Source organism: Nycticebus coucang, chromosome 15 (assembly GCF_027406575.1).
Source record: "Nycticebus coucang isolate mNycCou1 chromosome 15, mNycCou1.pri, whole genome shotgun sequence".
NCBI lineage: Eukaryota > Metazoa > Chordata > Mammalia > Primates > Lorisidae > Nycticebus > Nycticebus coucang.
In genome coordinates this window covers 40,420,224-40,446,223 of record NC_069794.1, presented here as the reverse complement: position 1 = coordinate 40,446,223, position 26,000 = coordinate 40,420,224, and the positions used below count along the sequence as shown (strand labels likewise).

At 35.4% G+C, this 26,000-nt stretch overlaps 2 pseudogenes; one reads left to right on the top strand and one right to left on the bottom strand.

The window, feature by feature from the left end:
* Positions 1-15,572: 15,572 nt before the first annotated feature.
* LOC128566848 (ubiquitin-like protein 5) lies at positions 15,573-15,804 on the top strand (annotated as a pseudogene).
* Positions 15,805-23,369: 7,565 nt separating this feature from the next.
* Positions 23,370-24,672, bottom strand: LOC128566430 (S-adenosylmethionine decarboxylase proenzyme 1-like; annotated as a pseudogene).
* Positions 24,673-26,000: the final 1,328 nt, after the last annotated feature.

The following is a 26,000-nucleotide window of genomic DNA, read 5'->3' as shown; positions in this document are numbered from 1 at the left end:
CTTTAGCCTTACAAAAACAAACTGTGTGACCTAATCATATGTACCCCTATAGTAATCTGTAACAAACATAAATTAATCAACATTGTAAAGACTAAATGACTAAAATTGCCATTGCAATTGATGGGCTATAAACAACCATAGAAGCATAGGGGATTGTGATGACAAATAATAGGATAGGTAGCTAATTTAATCTTTTTGAAGAAAGTGTCATAAACTTTATAGCTTATGTATAAAAATAAATGTTAAAATAAATGTAAGTGTACCAAATCTTCTATTATAACCATTAACTAATTAATGCAGTTTCTAATAATATAAATAAGTCCATTGAATAGTATTTCATTAGTGAAGAATTCATTAGTTACATTAAATATCTTTGAACTGCTTACAAATCACTTGTAAACAAGGGGGCTAGCCAATAACAACTAAAATAAAATGGATGTGGAAAATTAAAATTAATCCGGTAATCTATAGGTTCTTGCATAGTAAAACATCATATGTAACATTGTAAAACCAATGAACTGGTTAGGGAGAATGAATTACTGTCTATAGCATAATAGACACAGGGAACAAAGTCAGGACACTACTCTCTATTAGATAGTAGAGAACAGTGATATGGTAACAGATTTCTTCATGTCATTATGATAAATTAAAAGAGATCACTATAAGCACAAAAAACATTAACATACTAGCATGGAGGTTGAGATGAAATTTGGTACATTGCCAACTATGAATATATTATTTTCAAAATTTTATAAATTATTGTGTCAATTGTAACTCTTTGTACTTGAAGAAGTTCTTGATATAGGAATGAAAAATAGACTTCTTGATCCTAAAAATTAATAGACATGTAATTTCACATAGGTGAGTCTCCTATTGAAAATAAATGCATAAATCAATTTAGGAGAGAAGTGTTCATGTAAGTCTTACATTATCACGTAAAATGTGTTTGTTGTTGTCTTCAATAATTTTATAAATATATAACATATATTTAAAATCCCACATAAAAAACATAGTCCCTAAATGATGGAAATTTTATTAAAAGAGGTTATTTCAGAAAACATTAGAGATAGTATCTCTTGAACTTAATTATATTTATTTTGCTTAACTTTCCTATTTACATCAAAAAAATTTAAAGCATCACTTGAAATTGAAGCCTTATTATAGTCACATCTCTGCAGTGTTAAAGTAATGATGATGATGAAAAGAGGATAAATTATTAAAGATTTGGCAGTAGGAGTTTTAAAAAATGACTTCATTTGCAGGCCAAATGTGAAGCTATTGCTTGGCACATGAGCTAATGACCCAAACTGGCTGGCTTGAGTGTGATTCATTATCATCTTGTCAGCATTCTCCTTTCCTGCCAATACATGAAAATTCCCTAAAGAAGGAAGAAAAATGGACAAGTTATTTCCTTAGTCAAATGCTACACCGTGGTCAGGTCTCTCTTGTCGAAGTCAGACATCTGAGACAAAGCCATGAAGGACAAAAGTGATTTTCTCATGGTTCCTGCCAGAGATACAAATGAGAGTTCAGTCGCAAAAATTATTGGGCTTTATAAACAAAAGAAGTTTTGTTTTGTTTGTATGCATAATTTGAGGAAATAATCAAGTTCCCCCAAACCAACTAAGGTATTAAATTCTTCACTTTCAATATAATAATGAGAAACAGTAACAGTTCTTGCAAAATTACCATGTAAGCATATAGTGGAAGAAGAGATATTATTTGATTAAGAAATAGCATGTGAATACCATACCACTGAGGCAATAGACTGTAGACATGTTTTCCCAAGTCTAAACAATTAAAAAATCAATTTTCTAACCTTTCAAGCTTCATAACACTTCAACAAGGTTGTTACTTTGTAGTTTTTCATTAGGGAACATCCTTGGAATTGACATAGACAAATACAAGTCAAAACTAAATGTCTACCTGAATAGAAACGCAAAGTGAAAGACACTGAAAATGTCCAAGTAGCTGCAGAAGTTCTTCTGGCCTTAGTTTCTTTACAGATAAATTATGAGTGCTACATTCTGGTCCAGCCCTGAATTTTGTCTAACAACTAATCATGTACCAGTTGTGGGGGCCAGTCTAAGAGTTTTTGTTTGTTTGTTTTTAATATATAAGGTTTTTATTTTTTTTTATTTATAGAAAAGTAACATAGTGTAGTTCTCATTTACTCACACCAATTGTCCCTGTTGCCAGTATTTTACATTAGCATGATCCCTATGTCACAATTCATAAATAAATACTGATCTACTCTAACCAACTAAAGTCAATACTTCACTTGGGCACGTTTAGTTTTTTCTGTGTAATATGCTTTGTCTATTCCAAGGTCCCATCCACACACTCATACTTAGTCATCGTGTCTTCTGAGCCTTTTCTCTTTCTCAGATTTGCCGTTCTTTTGATATCTTCACAATTTGAGGATTACAGTCCAGCTATATTTTTTAGAAAATTTGTCAGTTTTTGTTATGCTTATGTTTTGCTCCTGTTTAGACAGTGGTTACATGTTTGGGGAAACAAGATCACAGAAGTAAGATGTCATTCTAATCATGTCATATTCATGGTACGGGCTAGCAACACTGTGGTCACCCGACTGAAGTAATGTTTGCTAGGTTTCTCCACTGGAAAGTCAATTTTTTCCTCGTTTTCAACTGTACTTTTAGGCAAAACCTCCCTAGTACAGCCCAACTTAGGGAAAGTGGAATTATGTTGTATCTTATTGATACAGAGAAGATGCATAAATTATTTGAATTTTTATGTGAAGGAGATTTGTCTCTTCTCCCTCATTTATTCAATCTTTATATGGACTTGTACATATTTGTTTTATATTTTGAATTATAATTCAATTCAACTAGGTTTGTTTAATTGTTCACATTGTTCCAGTTTGGGGAATTGGGAGTGTTTGGTTAAGCTACTGTGTCCCTTTTATTATTGTGGCGACTTTTTCTTTCTTTTTTTGAGACAGAGTCTCATTATGTCATACTCCATAGAGTGCTATGGTGTCACAGCTCACAGCAATGTCCAACTCTTGTTCTTAAGTGATTTTCTTTCCTCAGCCTCCCAAGTAGTTGGGACTATAGGTACCGCCAGAATATCCGGCTATTTTTTGGTTATAGTTGTTGTTGTTGTTTGGCAGGCCTGGGCTGGATTCCAACCCGACACCTCTGATGTATGTGGCCGGTGCTCTAGCCACTGAGCTACAGGAACCAAGCCATGGTGGCTTTTTCATTGAACACTTTCTTGCTTTCTGATATTAGAGGATACTCTAGAATAATCTTATATATTTTCTTTATCAGTCTTTTTTTTTTTTTGTAGAGACAGAGTCTCACTTTATGGCCCTCGGTAGAGTGCCATGGCCTCACACAGCTCACAGCAACCTCCAACTCCTGGGCTTACACGATTCTCTTGCCTCAGCCTCCCGAGTAGCTGGGACTACAGGTGCCCGCCACAACGCCTGGCTATTTTTTTGTTGTTGCAGTTTGGCCGGGGCTGGGCCTGAACCCACCACCCTCAGCATATGGGGCCAGCGCCCTACTCACTGAGCCACAGGCACCGCCCTATCAGTCTTAATATAAGCCATTTCTCCAAAGAGCTCCAGTTTCTTTTATTGGGGAATGTATTAGAAACCATGTTGTGTTTTCTTTATGTTAGCAAAATTTTAATACACTGGATAATACAAAAGAGATATGAAAGCTTGTTTATAGTAAATAACATTAGTAAGATTTTTAAAAAGCCAATTATATCCAAACTATAGAAAATCTTTAATACTAAGAAAAAAAAATACTAGACAGAATAGAGACCCCTATAAAACTTCAGAGTCTTGGCCAGGTGCAGTGGCTCACACCTGTGATCCAAGCACTTTGGGAAGCTGAGGCAGGTGGATTACTTGAGCACAGGAGTTCGAGACCATCCTGAGCAAGAGCAAGAGACCGTCCCCACAAACCTGTCTCTACTAAAAGTAGAAAAACAATGCAGGCGCTATGGCAGGCACCTGTAGTCACAGCTACTTGGGAGGGCTGAGGCAAAAGGATCATTTACTCCCAAGAGTTGGAGGCTGCTGTGAGCTATGATGCCATGTAACTCTATCCAAGGAGACAGAGATTCTGTATCAATACACACACACATACACACATTCAGAGTCTTTTTTTATGACTCAGATAACTGAAATCATAACAAAAATGGACGAATATAACAAATATTATGTACATAACAAATGAACCTGATGCCTGATAGGTATTTAATATATGGGAGCAGTAGTAAAACATAGTAGTTTACCATTACTTGATTGTAACATATTGTCTGCCAAAGATAAAGTCTGCTTGCACAACTTCGTTTTAACTTATCATTATTCATTATTTCAGGCATTTATTCATTCATACGTCAAAAATATAATTTCAAAAATCCCTTAGAAACTTATATGCATTGAAGAATGACAACAATAGTACAATATATGCCCAAATGGTAGAAAGTATGAAGTTTTCTAAAATTAAAAAATAAATACCAGTGAATGATTATGAAAGAACTATTTGGGAAAGGATGGTCATGTAAGACCCTCCAATGATGTTACATTTCACAAAACAATAGATTATCACATGAGTATGGTGCGTAGTACTTGGAACAATAACTGTATTGCCCTGACACCCTATGACTCAGTTGAAGGAGCACATTTGGAGTGAAAGAGCAAAAGCAAGAATGGTAGATACAAACCAGGTTAGAAGGTTAGAAAGTAGATCTGTGAGAGCTTTATTATTTTTTGAAAGAACATTGTGTCATTTGCAGGTGCGATGGAAGGACATTGGAAAGATTTGAGTAAAGAAGAAACACGATCATATTTACATGAGGAAGATCAGTCTAGTTCCTGGAGAAATTCTCCAGAGATTGGGGGAGAAAGCAGATGGACTATTTAGAATCTCATTACCATAGCCAAGCAGTAAATGATAAAGGATTGGATGACCGTGTTAGTGGCAAAGGGAAGAAAAAGTACTCAGATGTAAAATTTATACTCCATATTTTAAAGTACAGCTAGTAAGATTTACCAAGGGTTTGGGTGGTAAGAAATGAGAGAGAAAGAGGGCGGCGCCTGTGGCTCAAGGAGTAGGGTGCCGGTCCCATATGCTGGAGGTGGCAGGTTCAAACCCAGCCCTGGCCAAAAACCACAAAAAAAAAAAAAAAAAAAAAAAAGAAAGAAAGAAATGAGAGAGAAAGAAAATAAGCACATTGTTTACCCCAATCCTCTTTCCCAAAATGAGAGGTGCATTAATAAGGAAGGCGTAGATGTTGAGAATAGCATCTTCTGTGTACCACATATTCTGCTAGACCATACACATAAAATAGTCACAGAAGCTCACAGTAACCTTATCCTGACAGAACTCACAATCTAGAGAAAGTGACAGGTGCTTAATAATAGATGAATAAATAATGACCAACCATGATGAGAAGAAATAACTGAAGGGAGTTATGTAACTTCAATTAGAAACTCAGAGAATGTCTTTTGAGAAAATGTCTTTTAAGTTGAGCACTAGCAAGGTAAAAAGATCACAAATGAATGCTGTGAGGCAGCCAGGAGCATGATTAGAGGATGACAAGTGCAAGAGATGAGGCCTGACTGCTCTTCTGGTGAAATACACCAGAGGTTCATTAAAGGTTCATTGAATGTGTTCCTATGTAGGTATATTTAAAAGGGAATGTATGCATGTGAATCTGTAAATATGTATGGACCTCTGACTCTGTTTTCCTAAATAAGTGAGTGCAACTCTTACTTTTGAAAATCATCTTTTAAAAAGCCCTTTAAAACTTTGCTTATGTACACTCATTCCTTATTAAAATGCAACACTCCTTTTCTTTCCTTTATTACTTGCTGGTTTTCTAATTGCATACTAATTAAAATAATAAATGATAGCTATCAAAATCATTCATGTGTTCTGGATACTAAAACCCCACATGAGAGACTAAATAAGTACCTTCATTCACATGGTCTCCTTTATCTAACTCCCATCAACTAAGCATGAACAGAAATAGGTTGACCAAAAAGATAATAACTAATTTAAAATTTATATATTCATGGTTTTGTGTGCTTCTCTATAAGTAAAAACTAATTCAGAAGTTGCCCAATGGTTTATTTTTACTTATTATTTTTATTCTAAATACTTGGTAATATCTTGCAATTTGTTTTATGTAGGGAATACCTGCTTCTGATTGCGGTAAGATCAAATCTAAAGAGACTAAAGGTGAAGCAGATCTATTTTTAAAGTCCTCTAGCTAATATGCTTTCACAGTGACTGTGTAGGAAAAGTCATCCCTTACATAACTCCTTTCAATGGCTGACATCTTACAGCCGTTTTGCTCATTATGTCTTAAGTCAAAGCTTTGCCAAAAAGTTCAAAACACAAAGTTGTCAGGGAAGTTCCTAATGACTGAAAATATTCCATTTGTGAGAGTGTGGCCTGGACTTTGAGCACATAGATTCAAAGTATTCCTGAGACTGTAGTTGGGTTTGTGGAGGAGCATGGGAATAATTAAAGCTCCTGAAAAAGTGAAATTGTACTTTGTTAATGGTACTATCAAGAATCTTTTTGTTTTACTACACCCTTTGCCCCAACTATTTAGATTTAGCAGTGCATCTACACCATTTATTTTAATAACACGCAAGGCAGATTCCTGTAGTTATCCAGGTTTCCACAGAGGGAGGAGTCATTACTACTATGATGGTCCTTGGAAAGCAGTAATTATTCAACTCTCCACATTCAGTAGAGTCTTTATACAAAGAAATAAAAAAAAATTAATTAGTAGTTAAAAAAACTTCAATCAGAGATCACTCCCTTTTCCAAGTAGGAATTCCCATGACATTCTGCAGAACTTTAATTGTAGGGATAACAGCCAAATCTGATTTCTAAAAGCTTCTAATAGACATGAAATTTTAATTAAAAAGTTTTCCTTAAAGATGTGTTTTGCGATTCTCTTTTGAGCTGTGTAGATTCTTTTGATTCTGCGTGAGGCAACTTTCACAGTTTAGACTATGAGATTAATAACAAAAATAACTAAACATACTACATTTTCTTTTAGTAAACATATTAAATGATAGCTTTATGTAGGGAAATCTCTGGGCATTGATTTTGTTAACCTTAAGCACTGGAATATTCTGATATTCTTGCTGTCTACAAGACAGGTTGTTGGTTTTTGTTTGTTTTTGCAGGTCAGATCATTATGCTGTTTATCTTGACTTACTGCAATCGCTAGGAATTCCAATATGGTATTGAGTATGTGTTGTACAGAGGAGTTTATTACTGTGTTTCAAATCTTATTGAAAAGGCTTCCCATTTTTTTTTTTTGTTTGTTTGGTTTTTGGCCGGGGCTAGGTTTGAACCTGCCACCTCCAGCATATGAGACCAGCACCCTACTCCTTGAGCCACAGGCGCCGCCCAGGCTTCCCATTTTTAACATTAAGTATGATATTAGTGTGGATTTCCTTCTATTCCTAATTTGTCAAGTTTTTATCATGAATGTTCTGTTTTGTTAAATTATTTTTAATATCCCTTGAGCTATTTTTCTTCTTTAGTCTGTTAATATGATGAATTCTAATTTTCAAATATTAAATCAGCTTTTCTTTGGTTTAACTTTCTCTTTTTCTAGATTATCAGGATTAAACTTTCTATTACTGATTTAAGACATTTATTTTGTCTAATCTTAATATTTATTCCATACATTTATATCTAAGCAGTGATTTGGCTACATCCTACCTATTTTGACACATCCTACTGTGTCTTTCAGCAAAAATTTGTATAAGGAAACCAGTTTTACCATAGGCTAATTAATATAAACATATGAACAATAGTTAAGTTCCTACAACATATGTTTTCTGGTCACAAAAAACATTACTAAACTTCTAAACACAGCAAAGACCCAAAGAATTCTAACATTAAACATTGAAATATTGCTTCTCCACCTTTTGGGTAAGATCAAGTGTAAACATTGAAATACGAGTTGTACATACATGTAAGAAAGATGAATAAAAACAAATAAGACTATCATTTAGTTAGTTATTTTAGTTCAGTGTTGCAGGGGGCTAGATTTTAGCTTAGGAGCTCAGGGAACAAGTGACCCACCCCAGGCCAGGATGCCATTTCTTCACCAGATGCAATCGCACACACCAACACTCATTCACACTGGGACAAGGTAGACACCCCCAGTTCACTTCACATGTACATCTTTGGGATGTGCACTGCAGTATTCAGAGAAAATCTGTGCAGATGTGAGCAGAATGTGCAAACTCCACACGGACCGGGTTCCCAGCAAGGAATCATTTTTTCGTTGTTGTTGTCAACTTATAACAAAAATCTTTCAAGGAAACCTGCTGTATTTTTTTTCTTAGTAAATTTTTACTTCCATTGACACTTTCTCTTTGATGCATAGCTTACTTAGAAGAATGTTAAATTTCTAAACATTTAAGGATTTTCCAGATATCTATTGTACAATTCTCTTTTAATTTTATTATTTTCAAAGAAGATCCCTACCAAGATTTTTATTCTTTAACATTTTAAGAGTTTGTTTTTTGAAATAAAGTCAATCTTGGTGTATGTTCTGTGTCCTTATAAAAAGAATGTTCAATTTTGAAATAATGTTTGAATTTCTCTTTATGTACTCATTAGGTTATGTTGTTTGATGGTGTTTACAACTGCTATGGATACAACAATTTTCTTATTATTCAATCAATGACTAAGAGTGTTAAATTCTCTAGTTAAAACTGTGTATTGGTCTATTTCACCTTTCAGTGAAATAACAGTGTTTGCTGCGTGCATTTTGAAACTCTGTTATTAAATAAATACATGTTCAGTATTGCTAGAACTTTTATATAATTATGTAATACTTTTTATCATCCTTAACAATCTTTATTATTCTTAGGTCTACTTTTTCTTTCTTCTTTCTTTTTTTTTGAGACAGAGCCTCAAGCTGTTGCCTTGGGTAGAGTGCTGTGGCATCACAGCTCATAGCAACCTCCAACTCTTGGGCTCAAGCAATTCTCCTGCCCCTGATATGGTTGGATTAAATTCAACTTGCTAGCTGTTTTTATTTATTTTATCTGTTCTTTATATATTTTATTTTCTTTTTATGCTTTGACATAGGGTAAAATGAAAAGCCTTTAATTTTGGTCCACTATAGACTTGATTTTTTATACTCAATTTAAATATGTTTCTAATCATTACCCTAGAATTTAGAATATATTTTATTTAATAAGGGTCTACCTTAATATTACAAAAGTGAATATGAAGTCTTTTCTAACAGTGAATACTGAATGTGTACCTATCATCTGTTATGCTAGTGTTCTCATGGTATTTTTTATCAATATTTTCAAAAAAGGCCATGAATAAATAATACAATGATGATGATTTTACTTTAGATACTCACTTATCTTTTGGAGTGATTTAAGGTAAAAATAGTTATTTTTATTTAATCTGTTTTTAGTGCTCTTCATTTCTTGATGTTGATTCAAGATCATTTCCTGGTGTTATATTCCGTATGACCTCAAGAAAAAATTTCTGCGAATCTTCTTATAGTATATACTTGCTAGCAATAATTCTTCTCTCATTTTATTTATTCAGAAGTCTTACTTTCTCTTTCATATTTGAAATATGTTTTTATTAGGTGTTCTGAGTCGACAGTGTTTTTTTTTCTCTCAACACTAAAATGGCGTGAAACTATCTTCTTCTTTTTTTTTTTTTTTTTAGAGATAGAGTTTCACTTTATCGCCCTCGGTAGAGTGCTGTGGCATCACAGCTCACAGAAACCTCCAACTCCTGGGCTTAGGCGATTTTCTTGCCTCAGCCTCCCAAGTAGCTGGGACTACAGGCATCCGCCACAATGCCCAGCTATTTTTTTGTTGCAACTTGGCTGGGGCCGGGTTTGAATCTGCCACCCTTGGTATATGGGGCCAGTGCCCTACACACTGAGCCAAAAAGTTACCACCTGAAACTGTCTTCTTATTTGCATGATCTAGAAATCTGATCATCATTATTTTTGTCTATTTGTAATTTGCATGTTTTCCCTGTCTGCCTTCAAAATTTTTGTTGGTCTTTTGATTAAAGGAATTTGAACATATGTTTCCATATTTTGTTTCTGATGATCTTCTAGGTGTTAGCTTTTTTGATCAGAGATAATTCTCTGTCACTGATTGTGACAATTTCTTGACCATCATATTTCAAATATTTTTTTCTTGTTCATTCTTGCTCTTGTCCTTCTAGAATTTCAATTACACATGTTAAGCTGTTTGGTATTGTCTCTCTGGTTTTAGGTTTTCAGTTTTATACTTTATCTTATTTGGTTTTATCTTGGTAAATATCTATTAATCCATCTTTAATCTGACTACTTTTTTTCTTTGCATTAGTTAAGCATACTAAGGATCCCATTAAAGACATCCTTTACCTCTACTCTTGCCTTTTAATTTCTTTTATTTTTTTTAGCATTTTTGTAAATCTTAACAAATTAATTGTACTTATTTAAAATTCCCTATGGGTCTAAAATGTGTTGTATGTGTGAGTCTTGTTATTCTACTTGCTTTGTCTCTGGTTTCTTGCCTTTTAATATATATTGTGTGTTTTGTTTTGTTTTCCTCTTTCGCCTGGACATCTTGTGTAGGAGAGAAAAGAAACTGAGAAAAACATATGTGATACCTGGAGGTAAGCAAGTCTTTTTCATGTGAAGATTTTTAGTTTGAGGTTTGGCATTACTCTATTGACAGTAAGAATGTGGTTGAGTTTTTGGCTTATTGCTGCTATTGCATTCCTCAGGGCAACAATGGTTTCAAGTTCTGGTTTATGATATATTTTGCATAAGTGTCCATTTGCCAGAGTTTTTCTCAATCTCCTTCTTTAGCTTTAACTTTTGCTTAGAATTTTGTTTATTAATTTGGGATTTGTGTGTGTGTGTAGGTGTATGTGTGTGGTGTTGGGACGAGGTGGTTCTCTGTTACTATGATTAAACCTCTATGATTATGATCCAGAGGAGCAGAAATGTGTTCTTGTCTCTTCGTGATATAAATTTTGGGCCTAGCACATATTCCTGACTCTTGTGGGCACTAAAAGATTTTCTTCAATTTTCTTTCCTTTGCTTTAATGTGTTTTCACCACTATTCTAAAAGCAACAAGGAATATTTCCTTTTCTCTACAGATTAAGGCTATCGTTTGATAGGGATACGTCAAAACTGTGACAGTTCTGAAATTATACTTACTTAAAGTGAACAAGTTCAATTGTCTCAATTTTGTGAATGCTGATAGAAAATGTGAGAATCCAAGGTCAAAGACATAACAGTGCTTTACTCCCAAGGGAAAGTGAGTTATGTTTACATCGATTCCTGTTGCTCACCATCTCCCTAGTCCAGTGGGAACAACAGAGTGGACAGCTAGATGTCATAGGTAATAAAATCACCCTTACAAATTAAAAATGGGGTAAGGGCCTCACTAAAAATAAGGCAGAGGCCCCACTAAAAATAATGTAATGTAATTACATTAGTAATTAGTAGTAATTAACCACTATCCCCCTATCTGCTACTCTGCAGTCACATAGCTGGTGGTCATAAAAGTTCTTAAGTTTTTCCAACAATAACATCACCACTTTGAAACTTAGGGGTAAATTGTGAGGTCCCATATTCCAGTGGGTTAACTGACCCCCCAAGACTAAGGAACTGACTCAACTTGTCTTGTGATCAGAAGCTTCCCTTCCAGAACTTGGTCCTGAACTTTGGTGGACTAGCTGGCAGCCAAAAACTGGAGTTTCCTTCCCAACCCCAGCCAATTAGCAGATCATGATTGCCTAATCTCACAAAATTGTCTTTAAAAGCCCTGTCTTCCAAATTGTCAGGGAGGCGGATTTAAAAAATATGTCCTGTCTCCCCACTTAGCTCTGTATGTAATAAACTCTTTCTCCTCTATAAACCTTGCTGTCTCCCAACATAGACATTGCCTCCCAACTAGGTTTGTCTGTGATCAGCAAAATGTTAAATTGGTCTTATTTTTTGACTAGCGATCAAATATTTATTTTTTTAACATCTTTGAAAAAAAATTTTATTTGCTTTGTTTTGATCAATATATTAACCTTTTTAATTATGAAGCAGCACATCTCAGCCTCTGCCCAAGCTGATGGTAAAATCTACTCCTCCAAACTATTTTGCTTCATTAATTAAAATAATATCTTGTCCATGTATGTACATTATGTTACTGTGTAATAAAGGGTATTCAGTGTGTCACAAGAGCAGAGAGCAAAAATTTGGAGGTCAAGGAAGGATTCCTGGCTTGGTGCCTGTAGCTCAGCAGCTAGAGCACCAGCCACATACACCAGAGCTGGCCGGTTCGAACCCAGCCTGGGCCTGCCAAACAACAATGACAACTACAACCAAAAAATAGCCAGGCATTGTGGTGGGAGCCTGTAATCCCAGCTACTGGGGAGGCTGAGACAAGAGAATCACTTGAGTCCAAGAGTTTGAGGTTTCTGTGAACTGTGACGCCACAGTACTCTACTGAGGGCGTAGTGAAACTTGGTCTCCAAAAGAAAAAAGGAAAGATTCCTGGAGAAAATGATGTCTCCAAAATATCTCTGAATCAATAACAGAAGCATCATCTAGTTGACTGCTTGACTGCAATGCCCTCCACCCCTTTCCAGATCCAAAATCAAATATTTAAACATAACAATAGCCTCTTTGATCCTAAATTGACATTACAGGCTCAGCTAGAGTCAACTTTTTAAAATACAATATTTAGTGAGGCTCCGTATAAGATGGGGTGAGGGTTACACTCCTTTATCATGTGCCTGTAAAATGTTTCCCAAGTTCCAGGATAACTCTATGATCAACTCACATCTACTACACCATTTGTTGTAAGTAGAATATTTGTAAGGTTAAGAAAATTTCTTGACATTTGGCTACTTTGACATTTACCACTGATATTAATGATGCTGTAAAATTGTCATGCAGAATTGTCATTTACCCATGGAGTGATGCTTATTAATTACAAATATTACATAATCTCTTTTAGATGTAAAAGGTTATGTGTTCTTTTTATTCCACATTCTGATTAAATCTAAATCAACACACATGCAGAACCATAATAAACTCAACTGTGAACTTTAAATAGGATTTTAACCTTAGGGATTTGTATCTCAGAAAAAACTTAAAAGCATTGAAAGAATTAGGAAAATATATACTTTATATAAGCAACTGCATTGCTTTTGTAAATCTCGTATTTCCCCATGTATACTGAAGAAAAAATGAAAGTGGAAATTATTCAAATTACTGTCATAGACATTTTACTTGAAAGTGTAATTAAAATAAATGAAAATGAAACAAAAAAATCTTTGTTATGGTGCAAGAACATGAATATTTAAAAAGCCTGTTTTCAAAGGAGAATTATTTAACATTTCAACAGAGAGTGGATAAATGGACTTTAGTAGAGAAATGATTGGATCCAGAAGTAGACAAATCCTTAACACTTTGGAAATACTATTTCATACTTTAAAAATATGGAAATTAGAACAGATTATTTTCTTATATTCATATTTTCTTTAATGTTTTTCTTTTTTTTTTTGGCTATGCAGGAAATCCAAGATATATTTATATTTAACAATTAATTTACACATAAAAATATTAGTATTTATTTTGGAGCCATAAACCTTACTAAGTAGACGTTATAAGAGTCTCAGACATAATGCTGAAAACATAGCACATTTACACATAAACTCTAACTTTGGGTTTGGATTTTTGGAGGTGTGTGATGATTACATTTAAAACTCATATTTAGTTTTTTCTTGCAGGTATCATTTATTTTGATCTCTCTCCTATGTTTTCGAACATGATTTGAAAATTATTCTTTTACTCAATCCTGGGTGTCTTGTGATATTAAACACATAAAATTATTCTATTTTTATTTGTACTATATGTAAGACTTAACATGAAATATTCTATATACATAAGGGTGTAGAAAAGTGGCCTATAAAAGACATTTTAAAATGACCAAGAAATTATCATACGTTAATTAAAAGGAAAATGTGTTTCAAATGTGGATTGAAATTTAAAGGTATAATTTTTAAATATTCATAGTATTAGTGGTTTGAAAAGAATAATATGACATGACTTATTTGATAATGTTTGTTTGTTTGTTTAGAGATAAGGTCTCCTGAAATCCAGGTGGAAGTACAGTGGGATCATCACAGTTCACAACTTCAACTTCTTGGATCAAATAATCCTCCTGCCTCAGCTTACCTAGTAACTGAGACTACAGGCACATGCCATTGATACCCGTTTTTTCTCCTCATGCTGGCTTCTTGGTCTTAAGAATCAAAGAATGAATTCACAGACCACAAGCAAGCAGAAGTGATAGAGCAATAGTTTATTAAAAGATAGGAAATCAAAAATAAATAAATAAAAAATAAAAGATAGGAAATCTACCAACACAACAAAAGGGGTCCCCAATGGATTGTCACTGCAGATGGGCTGGGTTTGGGCTTTTATGCCTGTCTAGCCAAAGCTCCTAGCAAACACTGATTGGGTTCCTATAAATTTAGGTGGCTTACATTGATTGGTTTCTTTAAATTTTAACTGACTGGCCTCTGTTGATTGGCCCTTTATCTGGAGCTGAGTGTACTATTTCTGCTCAATTTCTTGGGAAAGTCCCTCCCCTGGCACATCCTAGTAACAGCCAGTGACCAATGGCTACACAGTTTGCCCTGAAGGAGTCCCTCCTCCTTCTTCTCCATGTGGTTCTGTTTCTCAGTCCCTGCTTAAAGCTTTTTAACTCCTATTGTCATCACTCCCAGGTTTTGTTGTTGCTGTTGTTTTGAAGACACAAGATCTTGTTATTGTCCAGGTTAGTTTTGAACTCTTCGAGTCAAGCAGTCCTATCATCTTGTTCTCCCAGTGTGCTAGGATTATGGGCATGGTCTACTGTGCTCAGCCTTGATATTATTTTTTTATACTGTTAAGTATATTCTAGAGGATTAACTAGTAATTTTGTTTGTTTGATTCTGTTACATCTAATTAGTATTTTTTGATATTATTTATTTTAGATTTGTCAAAAGCAAAAGAAATATTAATGATATTGAATACTTAAAATTTTGCCAAGAAGGTCTATGTTATGTGTTTTTGTAACAAAATCCTAATATTAATAAAAACCAAGGAAAGGAGAAGGATAACTAATGTAACTAAATGCATTGCCTCAATTTGTTAACCAGAAAAATCGCAATCAAAACATCTGTCCAAAATTGGGGGTTTTCACTTTAGCAACTGGTAAAGAGCTTGTCTTTTATTCTGGAAAAAAAAAAAATCCAGGAAGACTGGTGAAGTATTTTAGAAAGAAGAATGATGTAATCAAGGTTGCATTTTAAAAAGATGATCTAGGCCACTGGGTAGAAAATAGACTACGGTTGCTCTGAAAGGCTGAAGTAGAGATTGGACGTGCCTTCTAGTGGTTTTCAAATGCGTGGAGATTGCAAAAGATTCTCTCATCGTTTTAAAATCACTTCCATCAGAGCTCTTGAGGCTGGAGGTTGTGGCATCTGCAGGTTGGAAGTTTGAGTTTGGAGCTCCAGCCGGGATGATTAAGGTTGTTTGCAACCACCTTCTGAGGAAGAAGGCCGTGTTAAATGCAACAGGGATGACACCATTGGGGACCTTAAGAAGCTGATTGCAGCCCAAACTGGCACCCGTTGGAACAAGATTGTCCTGAAGAAGTGGTACACGATTTTTAAGGACCACGTGTCTCTAGGGGACTATGAAATCCATGATGGGATGAACTTGGAGTTTTATTACCAATAGAGCAGACTTCCTTTCCCCTAAACTCTACCGTCCTTTCCTCCCCCACTGGTATGGAGGCTTGTTTTTAAAAACTCACATTAGAAAGGAGTTGCCAATGGCCAGGAGGGACTATGCCCAAGTTCTATTGTGACTACTGTGATACATATCCATGACTCTCCATCTGTGAGAAAGACACACTGCAGTGGGACAAAGAGAATGTAAGGGAACTATCAGAAATGGCTGGAAGAGCAGGCCCAGAGCCTGACTGACAAAACAACAGCTGCATTTCAACAAGGAAAAATACCTCCTACTCCATTCTCTGCTCCTCCTCCTGCTTCTTTGTCTTAAGATGATTCCACCTCCGCCCAGTCTTCCAGGTCCTCCTCATCCTGGAATGATGCCAGGGGGACCTGCTCCTGGAAGGAGGCCACCCATGGGAGGTCACATGCCAATGATGCCTGGGCCCTCAGTGAGTTTGAGTTTGGAGCTCCAGCCGGGAGCTCCTGCTGCTGGTCCCATGTTGGTGCCCACTGGTCCTGGAATGACTTGACCAGACAGATAAGGGTAGAGAGGAGTTTTCTTTATGTCAGTTTCATATTACTTGCTCTGTTTCTCCAGGAGATCTGGTGCTGTGACTCTGGGTGTTTTCTTGATAGCGTGGTACGGAGGACTTGCTCTTCCTTCCTCTCAAAGAGAGGATGGTTTTGAAGGGAAGAAGTAAGCCCCCAAAAAGGGCAGTTTTCATTTGTATTGTGAAATGTAAAAATAAAACTGTTAAGTATTTTAATAAAAAAAATTAAAGAAAAGAAAATAGACTATAGAAGTTTAGTAGTGGCAGTGTAACAGAAGAAACGACCTGGAAAAAAATGGGCAAAAATGTTTTATCTCTTTAAAACCTCCCCACTCTTTTTGGAAACTGAAACCTGTATCCTTGATTCAGGCCATGATCAGAAGGGGAAAGGAGATGTCTTTTGCTTTTTGTGCTATAAGAAATCATTCAGCTGAACTGTCAAGATCCGGATGGAAGCCCAGAGCATAGTTGGTGGAGGCTTACAGGTTTCCTAGGTGGACAGAGGTCATGATTTTGTCCTTGGCACAGATGGGAAGAAAACTGCAGTTGAATGATGTTAGGACCTCCCTTTTAGAAGTTTTGTGTTTCTGACTATGTGCAAGAAAATTTGGTATTTTGAGATGAATAGTCTACTATTTTCCCTCTTTTGTCAGCAAAGTAATATATTTCTCTTTCCTTCTTAACTGCTTGTCTTTGTTTTTGATGCAGCCTTAGGGACAAGTGCTGAGCTTTTGGTAACAGTACAAAGGAATCAAGATAGGTTATTTTAAGACATGGTGATGTAACTTACACCAAATTTTTTTTTTCTTTTTTCTTTTTAGAGACAGAGTCTCATTTTGTCACCTGCATTAGAGTGCTGTGGCATCACAGATCATAGCAACCTCCAGCTCTTGGGCTTAGTTGATTCCCTTGCCTTAGCCTCTCGAGTAGCTGGGACTACAGGCACCTGCCACAACACTCGGCTATTTTTTTTTTTTTTTTTTTGCAGTTTGGCCGGGGCCGGGTTTGAACCCGCCACCCTAGGTATATAGGGCTGGAGCCCTACTCACTGAGCCACAGGCACCGCCCACACCAAAGTTTTAATAGAATGTTTTATAAAAATTTGTAATAAATATTATGAAAATAAAGGTACATTTAACTTCAATTCTGATTTTCCGTTATGTATGGCAACTTTATGGGCAACCTTTGGGACATCCTTTAGTGGGGGTGTCCCATCCATAGTGGGGGAATATGGTAACCTTCTGTATTTATTTAAAAGATACAGCTGTATCATAGGGTTTACTGTTGAGTTTGGTGTTGACAAAAAAAAAAAAAATAGAGAGTAAACAAAGTCATCATGAATTAATGTGACAAAGCTAACTCATAGTGCCATAGCACTATGTGTTGTGCTCCTGATTAACAAAAGTAGATAATCTACTTAGCAGTATGAAGAAAAGCATGACCATTTCTTTCTTTACACATAAAGATACAAAGTATAAAGGAATATGTAGTAAGTAAAAATATTTCAGTGAAAAATAGTTGTACATAAGTGAGTAAGGCGCCAGCCCCATATACCGAGGGTGGCGGGTTCAAACCCAGCCCCGGCTGAACTGCAACCAAAAAATAGCCGGGCGTTGTGGCGGGCGCCTGTAATCCCAGCTGCTTGGGAGGCTGAGGCAGGAGAATCGCGGAAGCCCAAGAGCTAGAGGTTGCTGTGAGTCCTGTGTACATCATGGCACTCTACTGAAGGCGGTAAGGTGAGACTCTGTCTCTACAAAAAAAAAAAATTTAAAAAAATAAATAAATAAATAAAAAAAAAAAAAAAAAGAAGTTATCCATTCAGAATTCACTGCAGTTCATATACTTCAAAAGACAATCTGCTGGTTAAGAATATTTGTGAAAGCTTAGGAGGTAATAGGGTAGAATAAATAAAATTTCTAATGATGAAGGTAGATTCACTTTCAAATGAGAAGCACAATTAGAATAAACTTATATGTCAAGATCAACTAATAACTTCATAAAAGACATTCATATTCATATTTATATGAACTAATTCTATTTTTTCCAAGATTTAAAGTTAAAGAAGTCTATTAAGAAAAATTTCAATTAGAATGGGTCCAGGGTGGCGCCTGTGGCTCAAGGAGTAGGGCGCTGGTCCCATATGCCGGAGGTGGCAGGTTCAAACCCAGCCCTGGCCAAAAACCACACACACACACACACAAAAAAGAATGGGTCCAAAGAATCAAAAGGTCCTACTCTGACCAAAAGAAATAAAAGGGGGGGGACCTATATTTGGCTAAGTTTTCTAATCCATAGATAACCCTTGTGTGAATGATGTCTAAATAAGAACTATATCTAATTTAATTTTGGATTTTTGTTTATTTGTTTTTATCATAGACCTATTGCCAGAATTTTTCTCTGTTGAGTCTTTAATCTTGGAGACTTGAAGAATGAACTCATGGACCATGCAGGTAAGTGACAGGATAGAGTTTATTGACAGAGAAAGAAATGGAATAGGAAAGAAGGACAATAGAACTTCTAACACAGCGCTTCTCAACCTGTGAGTTGCGGCCCTTTGTAACAATGAAAATACATCCTGCATATCAGATATTTACATTACAGTTCATCACAGTAGCAAAATTACAGTCATGAAGTGGCAATGAAAATAATTTTATGGTTGAGGTCACCACAACATGAGGAACTATATTAAAGGGTCGTGGCATTAGGAAGGTTGAGAACCATTGCTCTAGAAGCAGAGGGTGCTCTCACATAGGAAGTTCCCTTCAGTCTAGGGTTTTAAATATTGCTTTTCACAGCCTGAAGGCAGAGTGTTTACTGGAAATACTCCACAATTGGCCAGAGGTCTTCTGGCAGAAAATAATCTGACATTAGCAAAGGATTTCGGGCCTTGCAGTTCTTGCCTCAGGCATTAGGGTGTATGCTCCCTAAACCAGGAGAAACTGCCCAGAACCAAGCAAGTTGTTTCTTTTTCTTTCTTTCTTTTTTTTTTTATGGCTGCATAAATTTTTTATTGCTGATTCATGTAAGAAAACATGAAAAAGTTTTCTTTTTTGTTGATTATTTTAGGAAAACTACAAAGTGTAGTTAAGATTTAAAAATTTAAGAGAATTTCAACTTGAACCTGGCTTAATGAACCAAGAAACAATCAAGGCAAATTTCAACTTGAACCTGGCTTAATGAACCAAGAAACAATCAAGGCAAATGATTCAGATAAAAATAAGAGGGTACAGATTCCAGTGTCTCCATGGTGCCATGGTTAAGTGATCACTCCCTGGCCATAGGAAGGTCAAATGAATCTGGTCATGGGTTACATTTTCAAAAAATCTTAGATTTCCAGGAATTAACAATTGCCTTATTTTCATTTTCATTTTATTAATGAAGTGTCTGATACACAACGAAGAGTTCGTTTGAAGTAAAATGCATCAATGTTTCTGCTAAAGTCTAAATACGGATTTATTGATTCTCTAAGCATCATTCATGATTTCTGTGGACCAGGAGGAACTTCTTTTTTTTTTTTTTTTATTGTTGGGGATTCATTGAGGGTACAATAAGCCAGGTTACACTGATTGCAATTGTTAGGTAAAGTCCCTCTTGCAATCATGTATTGCCCCCATAAAGTGTGACACACACCAAGGCCCCACCCCCCTCCTTGCTTCAGTGTGGCCTGGTAAAGGACTTTTTGTGCCTAGAGATGGGGGGTCTGTAGTGAGACTAATTTCTGAGCTTACTCAGGCCCAGTAAATGGGGATCACTTTCCAGCCCTGAACAGGGGAACCCTGTATTGGACCTACTAATGGAATTATAGACAGAAAATAGCTTATGATAGACTAAGCAAACAAACTATTTCTACAGCATGTCTTTTTGTATAATTTTTTCATTACATTATTTGTGTATATAGGGCGGCAGCCTCATATAGTGGAGGTGGCAGGTTCAAACCCAGCCCTGGCCAAAAAAACAAAACAAAACAAACAAACAAAAAAACTACATTATTTGTGTATTTAGAAATAGTTAAATTCAGATTTGAAAATTAATGAACAACTGGTATATAACAGGATTTTAATATATAGTATCTTAGTTCTTGACTATAATTCTATGTTTTTTATTACTATTTTTTATTACTATTTAATAGTTAAGGTAAGAAAACTGTGAGTGGAGCTAAGAGACATTTATGTCACTTCCTTTTCCTTTACTCTGATAATCCATTGTAAAATTCATATTTAAAGCCACTTTAGCTCCACTGTGAAGTCTCCATTGAGTAATCTTGGCTAATTAAACAATTTAATTTTCTAGTCACGGAAATATTCTGTATGCTTAGATAACCATAAAAAAATATTACTTTGATATTACATTGCTTTATTTATTGTTCATAGAGAGAACAGGTAACTAATCACTTCAATGAAAATGAAAAATATTAGTAATTATTTAATAGAAGTATCCTCTTATTTTTCTTCTTTTGTTTATACAGCTTGAAAAACGTGATTTATTCTTTAAACCTATTTCATCATGTTTTGGATGATGTCTCAAGCTGGATAATTTCACCAAACTGTTGATAACATATGCCACCTTACACCTGGGAATGTGCTATTGTCTTCAACTTAATTACTGAGTTATCACACATTTTCCATGCCTATGTTCCTAAATTGAATCGATTGTCAATCATTTATTTTTTTCTTCTGTGACAGAAAAAAATCTATTTCTCCCATATGCTGCTGAAACAAATTTTCCTCTTTGTTGGCTTTAGGATTATAGGAACTTGTACTTATTGTTTGTCATTGTTAGCAAACATATTTGGAAACATTGCTACTTGTCATTTGTGTGAGCATGGGAAAAGCCTTGCTGGTTATAGGTTCTTACATGAGGAAACAATAATCTAAAATGATGGAGAAAAGCTAAAATTAATCGTAGCTTAGTTCCCTTGTTTCTAAATAATTTTCATTCACATGCTAGAGGCTTAAATAACATTCAATATCGACCATATTTGAACTTACTGTTTGCAGCCCAATGTTCAACTTAACGTTTTATCAAAGCTTACGTTAGGTATTCTAATAGTTGTGGGATATTTTGATGCAATTCCAATCAAAACACCTCAAGTTTTAGCAATTTGACTACAGAAGATAGTACATAAACCTAGAATAGAGATTTTTAACAATCTGACTTTAGGAGGGAATACATAAATTAGACTAGAGTTTTTAACATTTCACATAAATAAATAACCAGTTAATGATAATATACATTGCTTCAGGGTGATAGAATTAGAAGGAACTGTCCTTCCTTTCTCTGTCTGCTTTAGATATGTGTGAGATCATCAGTCTCGGAGCCCTTGATGCAGCGACTAATGAGGCTGCTGAGTCACTGAATTGATACCTTGTTCAGAGAGTGCATGATATCATCTAATCTTATCTAGTAAATTCCCTCCCTAGTCAGGGCCTCTCAAATTAGTCATTTCGTAGATTTATGTCTAACTTCAAATTGAGGCTATGAATTTAACGGCTAATATATTTTTAGGGCTCTCCTAACAAAATTTGAGAATTCAGGGAAAAAACAAAGCTACAGTGCTTCCTATTTAAAACTCTAGTTTTTTGTTTTGCATTCCAATAAAAGTTTCTTACCTGAAAGATGACCAAATGGTTATTGTAACACAAGATTAATGTTAAATGAAAGTATTACTGTTTCAAATAGTCTTCTAGAATTGTGGTTTACCAGAAACAACTTAAACATAGAAGGTAATATATGAGGCTTAAGATCAACCATGAGGCACTACTTTCAACATCCAAAGATTAAAGCGGGAGCTACAGTTTGACTGGTTCCTAGATAATCTTATATTCCTCTTATCAATCTCCCAAGAGTAACTCTGGTTTATCTATTGCTAGTCATTCTTGCCACTCACTATAATATATACAGGGAACAAAATCTGTCAACTTAAAAACAGAAATAACTATTTAAATGTAATATTTGGGCGTTCTTAGAAGAGACTTATTGCATGAGATAATATGTTTTGAATAATCACAAGTTTGTTGCTATTTAACATTCTGTGTGTGCTCGCATAGGTGACTTCATTGAAATAACAGTCACGTTTTTACATCAGTCTATTGAGGCTCCATCATTTTAGTTCCACACAGAACTAATTTTTGCTTTTATTCTTTCAGGACATATTGAGGGATAGTGAATATACATCCCCATGAAACATTATTGTGAGTACTAGAGAACAGTAGTTGAAGATGTCATTCTTTAATTGGCAAAGTATCCTCTTTTTGCTTATTCATCAGAGCCATTTCTCTTATATTCCAAGGCCAGGAAGAGGTGTATTTTCCTTGAATTCTGCTTTAAAACTTCAGCTCACTTTCAATATGCATTTTGTATATTAACATTTGATGTTATTCTAGTTTCCATTCACATATTTTCTTGAAAAAATAGGCAAATTAGTTTTTGTATAATTTTAAAATATATATCAAAATAATTGTGGAGTAGATAACAAAATAATTCATAAGTAATAATTTAAAAATATACAGTGTTAAAGAGTTGCTTTTTATGCCAGCCATGATAAAATTTAGATCTGTTCTTTTTGTTGTGTATGTGTGTAATATAAACTTTAATTGCTGTTGCAAAAAAAAAAGTTAGATGAAGTAGAAATTGTCCCAATAACATTAGTAAAGAATAAATTCTAGAAAGTGAAGGTAAATGGATATAAAATTCTGGCAGCAATTTAATAGAACAGTCCCAGATGATTAGGCTAAGGCCAACACCTAATGAGGATGAAAGCCTTGTCCGGGGGAAATATTGGAGGATACCTGGAGAGATATTACACAGTGCATAAACCAAATTGAATTGTTTTCTCAAGTTTTATGTTTCATGTAGTGCAGTGTTTTTTCTACATGCAAAAGTGGCATAGAATACAGAAGAGAGCATTTCTTCAGGATATCTAACCCTTTGATATAATAATGCATACAATTCAAATGATTACACTATCATTACACCTAGTACTTTCTTCAACTACAGGTAATGGGTATAGAAAACAGGGCCCCAGTTTTAACATCTAGGAAGCAGCTGCCACCTTCTACATGTGCTTTCTTTTTGCATTTTTTTCTTCATTTTTCTTAAGCAACTCTGCTGTTGTTGCTGCTTCTTAGCAAAACTTGTTAAAACAAAATTATGATCATTAAACATAGCACTCCAACAATCAAGATGTTTAAAGCCTTCAATCTTCTGAGGTGAGGAAAGCACTGTTCAACATTTAGAATTGTGATTAACAAACAAATTTTCCTGGCTTGAAGACTTGCACAACTTCCTGATCTGGTCATCATAGGAGGTCTGATTTAAGTTTGTTTCAAAGCTAACTTAAGAAAATTCTATAGTAGACATACTCTTATTTGACAGCATGAATGTTATTGTTTTTGCATTATGATTATTATTATTGCTCAATATTTCGTTACAGCAATCGTCTGATTTCTTTTCTGAATGTATTTATCTTCATTCGTTCTTTATGAGATTTTTGTTTCTAGTCCTTATCTTAAGCATTGTTATTGTTATCAAATCTTAAGCCTTTTTAATTTTGTGAAGGCAAAAAGTGAATACCAAATAAACACATTTATATGTTAAAAAAAAAAAATGAAAAGAAAAAAAAAGAAAATTCTGGCTCTGGAGTGATGCAAATAGCCCTGTAAGTTCTATCCAATTTCATTCCATTCATCAAATAACCACAGGATTGAACAACTTGTCATCACTGACAGAACTTGGTATCAGGTCATGATTCAACTCTCACAAGTGACATCCTTTGTGGTAACACCATTTTCATGTAGAACTGCTCCATAACTGCTAGGTCAAGCTCAGTCACCAGAATTTCCAGCGTTTAATCTGGCTGACTGATAACAACTCAACTCTGTGAGATCCAGAGTATGTAAGTACCAACAGTCAGAATCCATAGGTCCCATACAATATGCTGTTCCATTTAGGAAAATTGCACTTAGACATTCCATTTCTTCCTGGAAATTCCATGTGGGCACCCTTGTTGGGAAGGCTTCATGAAATTCTTAGGAGAATAAAAGAAGATTTAAAATGAATTATCCTCAGGTACTCTCCAGCAAGCTTCAACAGGGGAACCAGTGCTTTTAGCAAGAGGGTGGTACCACATGTCTTCAAAATGAAATATCTCTTGGAGACAAACATGCTACTCTCACTGAGCACACTAGCTTCCTGCTTGTCAGTTTTTGTCACACTTATGACTGAACATTTTCCTTGAAAAACATGTCCCAGCCAGATCTGGGGATAGTGCAAAGATTCCCGAGATCCTTGGTTTACCTCAGGTTGCTGCCTGGAACCAAACCTCCAATAGCTTCTCCTCAACTTTGGAAAGAATGTGCAGCTTCCCTCACAGTGAGATTAGCGACCAACAACCACAGAAAATCAACTAAATTAAACCTTTTTTTCCTGCTGCTGCCACGGCTGTGGATTATTCCAGCTGTGTTACTAAAAAGTTCTTTCTTCTTCTTCTTCTTCTCCTTCTCCTCCTCCTCCTCCTCCTCCTTCCTCTTCCTCTTCCTCTTCCTCTTCCTCTTCCTCTTCCTCTTCTTCTTCTTCTTCTTCTTCTTCTTCTTCTTCTTCTTCTTCTTCTTCTTCTTCCTATTCTTCCTGTAATTGTATGTTAACTTTTTTATATAAAAAAGGGACTAATACAATTTTCCTGGTTTCTTTCTTTCTCTTTCTTTCTAACTTTTTTTTTTTTTTTTTTTTTTTTGTGAGCAAAAGCTGAACGTGAGTCTGTTGGAAGCAGATACAGTTCCGTCTCTTGTGATTTGCTGCTTCCCTGTTGGAGTAGAGCTAAACTAGCCAATGTCAACAGCCATACTGTGTAAGCTCAGACGTGTTATTCTTAAAAATATAAGTTATATGGTTCACCCAACTACTGAATTTGATGACCTCTGTTATTTTTCTAATTAAATAGCTCATTGCAAGAACAGAAATAAGCAAACACTATTGAAGTTAATAGAAAATAAAAATTTAAATATGCTTTACCTTCTGAATTTATATAATATTGGATTTAGAGTACCTTTTACTATTCAATTTTGATAACTACATTATATGAATTACAATACCCACTAGTCAGGATTGCCATAGAACAAGGGAAGTCAGTGATGTGAAAGAAACTTACTGCGAATAAAGTAATATTCAAATAGTCTGTCAATAACATTTTTCCTTATGATTAGACATAATGCTTGGATACACTTGATACACATCGGTGAACAGACAAAATTCCCACAAGTGGGACTAAGAGAATAGTGAAAGCAAAAGTTGCATAATCATGTCACCAATTTTCTTTTTTTAATTTTTTGAGATAGAGTCTCACTTTGCCCTGGGTAGAGTGGGTTGCCCTCACAGCAACCTCCAGCTCCTGGGCTTAGTCAGTTCTCTTGCGTCAGCCTTCCGAGTAGCTGGGACTATAGGTGACCACCACAATGCCTGGCTACTTTTTGTTGTTGTTGCAGTTTGGCTGGGTTTGAACCCAGTTGGGGCTGGGTTTGAACCTGCCACCCTCGGTATATGGGGCCGGTGCCCTACTCACAGAGCCACAGGTGCCGCCCATGTCACCAAATTTTTAATTATGACTTATGATAAATAACATAAAAGAAGTACACATTGGGTGGCTACAACATGCCTCTCTGA